Genomic DNA, 10,812 nt, shown 5'->3' on the forward strand with positions numbered 1-10,812 from the left:
CCACCTCATAGAGGGCCTTCCTCTCCTGCGCTGTCCCTCCACCCTCCCAAGCATGATGTCCCTCTCTAAGGACCGGTCTCTCCTCACAACATGTCTAAAGTATGTTGACGGAGCCTCAGAATCCTTGCCTCCAAGGAGCCACCCAGTTTAACTCTTTCCAGGACAAATCTGTTTTCCTAGCAGTCCATGACATGCCAACTACTACAGCAAAAAAACCAACCCTTTTTATAAAATATTACCATTTTTTACTAAATAATTTCACTTATGAGAATAAATCCAAACAAAAAAATCTGGCAATAAGTTTTTATGCCCAAATATATTTTATATACTTGAAGTATATAATAATAATGTCCCAAATCATGGTGTGGGTTAAAAATGATACCAATATGAACACTGGTTAACTCTCAGTCACTAATTGAATTGAGCAAACCTTAATTTCTTTGTCTATAATATGCGGAGAAGTGTGTAGTATTTATTAATAGGATTATGCCAAGAATAAATTAAATGTTGTTCTATACAAATCTTAACAAGAGGCTAGATATACAGTAAGAATCACAGAAAACACGCACATATACAACTCACAATGTTGTTATCTTAGTTAGATTACAGGAAAATTGGACACAATCCAACATGTAATGAAAGAGGGTAGCAAAGTAAAGACTAGTAAGTCCACAAAATGGGAATTAAACCATGAGTCAATGTTTATATGATAATAACTTTGAAATAATAAGATAAAATCAACTATACGATAGGAACATGGTTATAATAACAAGTTAAAAGAATAATCAAAGGACATGCTTCAGTCATATTCCAACTGCATAAGTATTGGAAATATTAAATTATTGATGATTTGTCTCTATTTTCATGTTTTTCAAATTTCCTAAGGTAAGGTGAGTCCATAGGCCCTGACGTCTTTAGACGTCTTTATTTTCACATTTCAGTTCCCAAGTCACTGCGTGACCGTGAGCAAGTTACCCAAGCTCTTGGTGCAAGGATTCTTTATCTGCAAAATAGAAGTCACCATGATGTCATGATGCCATTTGTAGGTAAAAGACCCTTGTCCCACGGGGTCATATGACCTGCCCATTGAGCAATCTCCTCCCGTGCAATTCACTGCCTCTGAAAACCCACTGGAGGTCAGCTCTAACTCAAGGCCACTTAACAACATCTCATGATATTCTTCCTGCTCAAATAAGATGGTTCTTAGGACTCTGTGGATCTGTGGATTCTGGTGACATCTTTTTTTGTTTTTTTCTGTTAACTGAAAGGCCAGCATTTAGAAACCACCAGCAGCTCCACAGGAGAAGGATGGGCAGTCTTCCCTTGTAAAGACTCGCCGCCTTAGAAACCTGGAGGAGGGTAGCTTTGAGTCAGAGTCAACTGATAGCAGTGGTTGTGGTTTTTCACTTATAGCCCTATCAGGCCCTCTGGTGGCCCAGTGGTAAGGAGCTGAAGCACGCAGTTCGAATCCATTAGTTGCAATCTCCTCAAATGTGACTTAAAAACCCTCTAGAGAGTCACCCCTGGGTCTGCTCCAACTCGACAGTACATAACAACAACATAATAAGTAGTGGTTCCAACCCACCCAATGGCACTACAACAGAAAGGTCTTCTTCTAGAAAGATTACAGCCCAAAACAAAACAAAACTTTATAGAGCATAATTCTACATTGTAACATATGAGATGGAATTGACTTGACAGCAGCTGATTTTAGAGTCAGAATCATAATGCTCTGAATATAGGACCCAGTCAGTATCCAGTCTTATTACACTGTAATGTGGAATTTTTGTAATGTGGAACACTCTGTTTTAAAATCTAAGATAAAAGCCTTTGACAGTAGGAAGCTCCTTGTAACCTTCCAGAATGCCCCTTTCACTTGGGAAGGTCGTGGCCCAGAACAGATACAAGGCAATGGACAAGCAGGTCAGGGCCAAGCACAAAGTACAAAACAAAAGAGCTGGCCCAACGGCTCCGCTAAGAAAGGCCCCCAAGGTCAGGGCCAGCATGTCAGGAAGCATGCAGAGCCCTCGCCCTGACAGCTGCTTCTGCAACAGCTGGCCTGCCCCAAGATGGATGGGAATTACAGCCGTTTTCAAGAGACCAACAGAAGGCAGACCATGTCCCGAGAAGCTATAACAACAGTAGTAAAGTTCTAAGGAGACCGGAGGGTCTCCACAACCACACACTCCCCCGGCTGTGGCAGCGGTAATTACGACAGTGACAGCTGGGCAGCCCAGGGACATGACTGGAATAGGCTAAGGCGTGGGCATATGGTGCTGCTGCCAGGCAAGGCTGCCCACCCCTCACGCTCTCACTGCCCAAGTTCAGCCTGGCTGTCAGAAGGCCATTAAAGAGGTCAGTGGTGCACCAAGGCTGCACAAGGTGGGGGTGGCCTGGACCCCACCAAGCTTTCACTGTGGCCAGAGCCTGCACCTGCCAGCTCAGTCTGATAGGACAGAACATCCCAGAACTCTCTCCTACTGGGTATGTATTTTTGACTCCATGCCTTCTGTACTAGGCACACCCTGGCAGAGTACTCTCTCATCTTCCCTTGGACCTGTTCACTGGCTCCTCTTCTCTGAAAATAAGCAGTCATCTGCTCTGAGACCAGATTCATTAATCATCTCTACCATGACGGTCCAGGGAATACACACTCACAGGTCCATATCCCTTAGGAGTGGCTTACAAAGAGAAGATCCGTCTTCCTCATTTCATATTCAACCATTCATTCAATCATTTGCTCACCAATTGAGTACCTGTGATATAAGAGCACGACTGTTATAGGTATTGGCCAACACAGACGTGCCATCATAACAGCAACCATCAAGCAAAATGAAAAAGGTAACATGAAAAATTGTGAAACTAAACCCTGGGGTTTAGCCTATGGGATGAGGCACTGCAGGCTGACAAGGAAAGCTAATCAAGGCTGGGGAAATCAAGGAACGCTTCCTTAAGGAAGAATGAGTAGGTATTACGTTAATGAAGACAGATTGGCTGTGGGCAGGGAGAGATGAAGGATGAAGATTTAGAACCCTGCAGGAGGGACAGGCCCAGGTGGATTATGGGGGACTTTAAAGGATTGTCTTCTCGGGACAATAGGAAGTCACTGAAGGTTTTCAGACATAGGATGAAATGACAAGAGTTCATTTAGGGGGGAAAAAATAGATGAAAGCAGGATCAAGGTCAGGATTAAGGAGATGGTTGTGTCCAGTCTGAAAACAGAGCAAAATACAGTGTGAACAAAGGGAAGAGAGAACAGAAGGGACAGATGTCCGAGTGGCACAGCCCAGCCTTTTCTCCAGCCTGTGGCTCAAAACACACAGGCTCCACCCAATAGATGTCTGCCTGGGGCCACCTCCTTGAAGAGACTTCAGAGGGAATCTGCTTCTTCCAAATATCCCTACGGTTTTTCCTAACAGTGTGAGGTAGCAATGCCTATATGCACAAAGTGATGTGCTGAATGCTTTGTCCATTGTAGATTATTTGGATTAACTGGGAAGATAGACCCTAATTCCATTAAGGGCAGGACAAGCTTTAAATGGCCATGAAATTGCAGTTGTGGGGAGCTGAACCAGACATTCCTCCAAAGAGCCTTAGTGCTTGGAGTCCAGGGGTCTATATTTAAATCCTGATCTATTGGCTAAGCATTTAGGACACTACCGCTCAAGCCCTGTGTTTATAGAGCTAAATGCCTCTCCTCCTATTGACACAATGTCGATAAAGAGGGATGGATCGGGCTCCTCCACCACAAAGCACGTCATGTTTGCCAGATTGATTAAGCTTCCGGACCCTCCTCTGCACCTGGACAGCTGCATGGCCCCTGCCACTCTGTGAGGCAAGGTGCTTCCCATCACCCCGGCAGCCGCAGCATCAAGGACTGTCACAGTGGGACAGCACACAGCCAGTCTGAAATTCTTGCCGCAGATAGCAGCTCCCAAATGTCCCTGAACCCCCAAGTCAAAACTGAAAAGTTGATAGTTACTGGTGGGATTTTTCTCTTTCTGCGTACCTGAACGTTGTCAAATTCTTGAAACATACATCTGCAAAGAACAAATAAAATCATAACCCCACTATTCAAAGATAAGTGTTGTTGTTGTTGTTGTTGTTGTTGAGTGCCATCGAGTTGAGTGTAATTCATAGTGACCACGTGAAGAGCAGACCTGAACCTTGACCCCTCCTGTGCCATCCTCATCATCTCTAACACACATGAGCCTATGATGGAAGCCACTCTGTCAGTTTATCTTGTTGAGAGTCTTCCTCTCTTTCTCTAACCCACCACAATTCCAAACATGATGTCCTTTTCCGAGGAAAAGCTTCTCCCAGCAACATCTGTTCCTTCTGTTCTCTCTTCCCTTTGTTCTCATATTTAGGAATATGGGAGATGAAGTTTTACCATCTTTGCCTCCAAAGAGCACTCTCTTTTGGCTTTCCATGAGATAGTACTCTTCAACACCACAGATCAAAGGCATCAATCTGTCTTCTATCATCCTTATTCATTGCTCAGCTTTCAGATGCATAGCAAATTATCAGAAAGACCATGGCATGAATCAGACATACCTTAGTCCTCAAAGTGACATCATTGCTTCTCAATAATTTGGAGAGGCTGCTGACTGAAGACTTTCCCAGGGCAATGCATCTCCTGATTTCCTGACTGCTGGTACCAAGGGTGTTAATTATGGATTCAAGAAAGACAAAGTTGGTGACAGTTTTGACCCCTTTTCTCCACCTATGATGATGTTGCCTATCAGTCCAGTGTTAAGAATTTTGGGGGGGTTTTTTTTGACGTTAAGATACAAATCATATGTACATTCTTTGATCTTCTGCAACAAGCACTTCAAATCATCCTCACTTTCAGCAAGGTTGTGTCATCTGCATAACACAGGTTATTGATGAGTATTATCCCCTCTTCCCAATATCTATGCCACATTCTTCTTCATAGAGTCCAGCTTCTCAAATCATTTGCTCAGCATACAGACTGAAAAGGTATGGAGAGAGACCATAATCCTGACACACTCCTTTCTTAATTTTAAAACATGTCGTGTTTTCTTGCTCTTTTGCACAACAGCCTATAGGTTTCACACGAGCACAGTTAAGTGCTCTAGGATTTCCATTCTTCTCAATGTTAATCATAAATTGCTATAATCCACACAGTCAAATGCTTTGACATAGTCAATAAAGCATAAAGAGGCATTCTTCTCATTTTCGTTACTTTCAGCCAGGATCCATCTGATATCAGCAGTGATATCCCTGGTGCCACGACCTCTTCTAAATCCTGCTTGAACTTGTGGAAGTTCCCTATCTATGTACTGTTCTAACCATTTTTTAATGATCTTCAATAGTCTTTTGCTTGCATGTGATATTAATGATATTGTTCAATCATTTCAACATCCCATTGGATCACCTTTCTTCAGAATGGGAATAAATATGGACCACTTCCAAGCAGTTGGCGAACCACCTGTCCTCCAAATTTCCTGGCATAGACTGGTGAGCTTATCCAGGGCTGCATCTCTTAGTTGAAACAAGTCAGTTGATATCCCATCAAATCCTGGGACCTTATTTTTTGTTAATGCCTTCAGTGCAGTTTCAACCTCTTCTTTCATTCAAATCCTTATATGGTATTTCCTGAAATTTTTCCACGTCAGTCAATTCTGTTTGCCAATTGACTGTAAGTGACTGTGTTTTCCCTCTATCTACTTTTAATGTTTCCTGGACCATTCAACATATTGCCCATTGTTGTTGTTGTTTAGTACCATCGACTCAGAAGCGACCCAAAGCTGACCCTCCAGCAGGTTTTCAGAAGCACTTAATCACATGGGAGGAGATTGCTCATCCTTCTCCCACAGAGCAACTGGTGGATTTGACTCACATACTTTTGGGATCACAGTGCAGTTTCTTACCACTAGGCCACCAGAGCTCCCTATTATAGCATCCTTTAATATTGTAATATCGTAACTCCAGGCTTAAATTTGTTTTCAGTTCTCTTGGCTTGAGAAAGTAGAGTTGAGTTCATTCCTGCTCATTCTCCAATTCCAGCTGTTGGCACATTCCATTATAATAACACTTTGCTTTGTCTTCTCAAGCTGCCCTTTGAAATTTTCCTTTCAGCTCTTTTCCTTCAAAATCTTTTCCTTTTGTCTTGGCTTCTTGATGCACTAGTGCAATTTTCAGAGTCTTTTCTGACATCCCTCTTGGTTTTTTTTACTTCTCTCTATCTTTGTAATAACCTTTTGCTTGCTTCATGGATAATATACTTGATAACATCTCACAACTCATCTGGTCTTTGATCATTGGTTCAAACTTCAATTTTCAAATCTATTGATCAATAGGGCTTCAAAACTCTTTTAAGATCATTTTGAAAGTCAGGTGAAACTGACTCAAGATCATATTTTGGTTCTAGTGGACTTGTTTTCAATTTCTGCAGGCTCAATTTGAACTTGTAATTGATGTTCTGTTCCACAGGCTACCCTAGTTTTGACTGCTGATAGTGCAATTTCTTCCACAGAAGCAATCTGATTTCTATGCCATCCATTAGGTGAGATCCATGTGTAAAGCCACCGTTTTCTTAAAAAAAAGTTATTCCCAATGAATAAATAATTGAACATAAAAAATTCAGTCACTGGATTTTAAGCCTCATTTCTGTTACCAAGTCTTTACTTTCTGACTACCATTCTTTATTCATTGTTTCCAACTTTTAAATTCCAGTCACCAGTTATTACTAATGCATCTTGATTGTATATCTAGTCCATTTTAGACTGTAAGATTTGGTAAAAATTTTCCATTTCTTCCTTTTTGGCTTTGCTGTAGGAGCATTCATTTGAATAATGATCTTATTAATATGTCTTCCTACTTATCTAATGGCATTATGGCACACCACTCAGTATCATAGAATCCGAAGTTACCTCAATACAGAGAAAGGACAGAACAGTGCTGTATACAAATCAAAGACAAATAAAAACCATTGTGGGCAGTGTTTGGTGGAGCTCCCAGATTAATTCAAGATTGTTTCAAGTATGGACGCAGCGTTGGCATCCACTTCCTAAACTACATGCCTCTGGAAACTCTATGAACTTGGAGTAATGACAACAGTTATAGAAAGGCTTCAGGCCTATTGTTCATTGGGTTGCTATGAGTCATGCTCAACTTGACAGCAATAAACAACAACAAAAACAACTTATCTGATAGGTCACATTTATCTGAGATGAAATTCACATCTACTTAGGTCTACTTTGGTTCTTGTTAGACTTTTTTATTGATTAACCTGTCATGGTGCTCTGTTGGCCTAGTGCTAAGAAGCTGTGCTGCAATCACAAAAGCCACCAGCTGCTCTGCTAGAGAAGGATGGGCAATCTCCTCTCATGTAATTTACTGCCTCTGAAAATCCACTATGAGGGTGAGCTATGAATCAGTTCCTAATTGACAACACACACAATCCTTGCAATTAAACGAAGTTGTTTAATACATACAAAACTACACGTATGTCCTTATATACTGCTCATCTATCAAGGTACGTTCCCCTCTTCCTACTTTTCCATGTATTTGTGGCAATCACATAGTTCTGTGTAATTTTTTTATTCAGGTTATAAATCACTATCTCCCTCAAGAGCCCATATTTTTACTTATATTTTATTAAGCTTCTAGATACATTTATAGAGAACTGTTATCTGTCTACTGCCTTTGTTATTTTGTTATTTGTTTTTACTTTTAAAATTTTTTTTTATTTAAGGTATTAGTTGTTAGGCAACGTCAAGTTAGAACGGACCCATAGCAGACCCTCTGGCAGGTTTTCAGAGGCAGTAAATTGCATGGGAGGAGACTGCCCATCTTTTTCCTATGGAGAACCTGGTGCATTCAAACTATTTGCCTTTAGATTGGCAATGCAATTCCTTATCACTAAGCCAGTGTGAGACATTATTTTTTCTTTGACTGTTCTTGTTCTTTTTCATCACATTCCTGTACATTTCTTGTCAACTACATGGTAGATATTTTATGATTATGTAACGATTGTGAATGAGATATTTTATATCATCATATCACCAGTATATGGAAAAGCTATAACTTTTCATTTGTGTATTTATTTTGACCAAACTTTATCTATGAACTCACTTAAGAGTGAGGTAATTTTTCAGTTTAGTCTCCAAGCAAACATTTTTTCACATGTAAATGACAGTAAATTTGGCATCTACTTATCTTTTATTCAGTTTTATTTCATTGGTCAGAATTTAAAGAACTATGTTAAGTATTGTGAGTATTATAAGAATCTCTTTGTATTTAAACAGAAGTGTCTTGAGTTTTTTGTTCTAAAGTATAAAACAATGGTTGTTTTAGAATAAGAGCTTTTTCTTGGTAAGGAACTTTTACTCTATTATCTTAGTAAGTTTGATTTTGAATTCTGTTCTTTGGGAATGAATATTGAATTTCATTAAAATCACCTAAACAGGAAAAGTATATATATGTTCTCTTTTGATATATCAAATGCATTAATGCATTTCCCAATATTGAACTATTCTTAAATTCCTCAATGGAAAGAAAAGCTGATTTAATCAGAGAAAGTTAGTTTTTTATTTTACTACCAGATTTGTTATCATCATTTTTTATCTAGTATTTTAGTATTACATTCAACAGTGAATTTTGCTTTTATTGAACTTGTTTGGCCTAGTTTTGGTATTAGAGTTGCCATAGCTTCATAAAAGGAATCGGATAGTATTTATAAGCATTTTGCACTGAAACTGTTTATATAAAAAAGATGCATTACCCACAAAAGTATCTTGGGTTTGATTTTTGTTGGAATAAAATTTTTAAACATTTGTATCTCGTTTATTTATTTGCTCAAGAGTTCTGGTCTTGAGTGATTTTTAGAACAGTACAGTTTTTCTTAAAACCAAAGAATTCATGTACATATTCTCCAATTTTCTGTTGTAAAAGTATTTTAAAGGATATTTCCATTCATCTCACAATTTATTTTGTATAATTGAGAGATATTTTGTTCTTAGTTTCTGAATATATATATATATATATAATATAATATAAATTTTAAAGAAGCAAATGTTAATCTTGGCAGAATTTTTTGTTTTAAAAATAGTTTATTTTACTTGGTAAATTTAACATTTAAAATGTTTAAAATTTAAAATCATTAGTATTGACTGGTAATCTGCTCATACTTTGTTTTTCAAATAAATATATATACATGTACATAAAAAACTTAAATATACAATCAATACAACACCTAGGGAGCACTAGCAGCCAATCTAGTGGTAAGAAGCTTCACTGAAACCCCAACGACACAGTGTTCAAATCTACCAGCTACCTTTTATCCAATAGCTAGAGAGTTGGGGTTTCCCCCCCTATTTCCTTCACCCCTTCCCTCCACCTACCAAACTCTGAAACACCTTGATTTGCCAACCCCATCTTCAGCCTCCCTTTTCCCTCCCCTTCTCCCTTTGGACTTTTATACACGTTTTCCTAGTCAACTGCTAGTTTTACAATAATGGTTTTACACAGTATTTGTCCTTCTGAGACTGAGTGAGTTCACTCAGCATAATGATCTCTACCTCTCTCATTTTAATAGCTGCATTGTTCACAAAAGCAAGAAAATGGAAACATTCTAAATATTCATCAACAAATGAATGGACTGAAAAATTGTGGTACAGTCACACTAGGGAATACTATACAGCACTCAGGAGCAGTGATTTCAAAAAAATACTATATCACATGAGAGAGGCTATGGAGTTATTTTAAACCATAAAATAGGACAGGATTTTCCCCTGCTCTCAGATCTCTGGTGTTTCCGCTATCTCAAGAATAAAAACACAGTCCTCCTGGCCTGTCTAATTACCTTCTATCTGACCAGCTTTCCTTCTGCCTCTGATCACATGTTCACCCAAACTCCCCACTCCTTTCCCACCCTGGATGTTCTCTGAGCTCACCAGGTCCTTGTTCTTTTACAAAAGCCCCGTGCTAATTCCTCTTTCAGGATTTTGCACCTGCTTCTTTGTGGCAGGCATGCTCTTTCTCCTAGTCCTCTAGGTGTAATACCTTTGTCACCCTGGATACCTTCCCTAGCTCATTTTCTTTTGTCACTTCCATCACTATCTGACATTCAGTTAGACTCATGGGAACTTCTCTACTCTTGGCTGTTCCCCAGTTGAACTCCATGCTCCCTCAGGGCACAGGCTCTGCTGTGTTTGTTGCTCTCTCTCCAGGTCCAGGTACAAAGTGTGGGCTTAACAAACATTTTTTAATTGTGCAATTAACACTCGTAATTTTTAATATATTCTCTTCTATTTCCTAGGTACCTAATCACATTACATAAACAAAAAATAAAGAAGTGGAAATACTTTTTTATTCTCAATATTTATTCTCATATCATTTTGTCATCTAATTATACTATAAAAAAATCACAAAATTATGCTAGATAATAACAATGATTGAACACATATGTTTCTTGTTCCTTATTTTCAAGATTTTTTTTCATGACTCACCATGAAACCTGGTGCTGCCTGTCATTTGAGATAGACATATAGATGAATTGTGCTAAAGAATGATTACTTCCGTATCTGTTTTATAGAGATAATTTAAAAGTACAGTGTCTTAAATTTTGTTAAATGTTATTTCTTTTTCTTTGCTTCATAATCACTTCTTACACTTTGACTAAAGCAAGATTTAAAAGAAAGAATATTTATATCATTTATTGTAATGCTGATGAAGGAAGAAGTTCAAGCTGCTTTGAAGAAAATAGCAAAAAATGAAGCCCCAGGAATAGATGGTATACCAATTGACATATTTCAGCTAACAGATGCTGCCCTGGATGTGTTC

At 38.9% G+C, this 10,812-nt stretch overlaps 1 pseudogene; it reads left to right on the forward strand.

Annotated features, from left to right (window-relative positions):
* The first annotated feature begins 3,711 nt into the window (after positions 1 to 3,711).
* Positions 3,712 to 10,812, forward strand: part of LOC102877121 — a 24,598-nt pseudogene continuing 17,497 nt past the window's right edge.

The sequence above is a fragment of the Elephantulus edwardii genome, unplaced genomic scaffold (genome assembly GCF_000299155.1).
Source record: "Elephantulus edwardii isolate Elephantulus edwardi_28Jun2011 unplaced genomic scaffold, EleEdw1.0 scaffold00062, whole genome shotgun sequence".
NCBI lineage: Eukaryota > Metazoa > Chordata > Mammalia > Macroscelidea > Macroscelididae > Elephantulus > Elephantulus edwardii.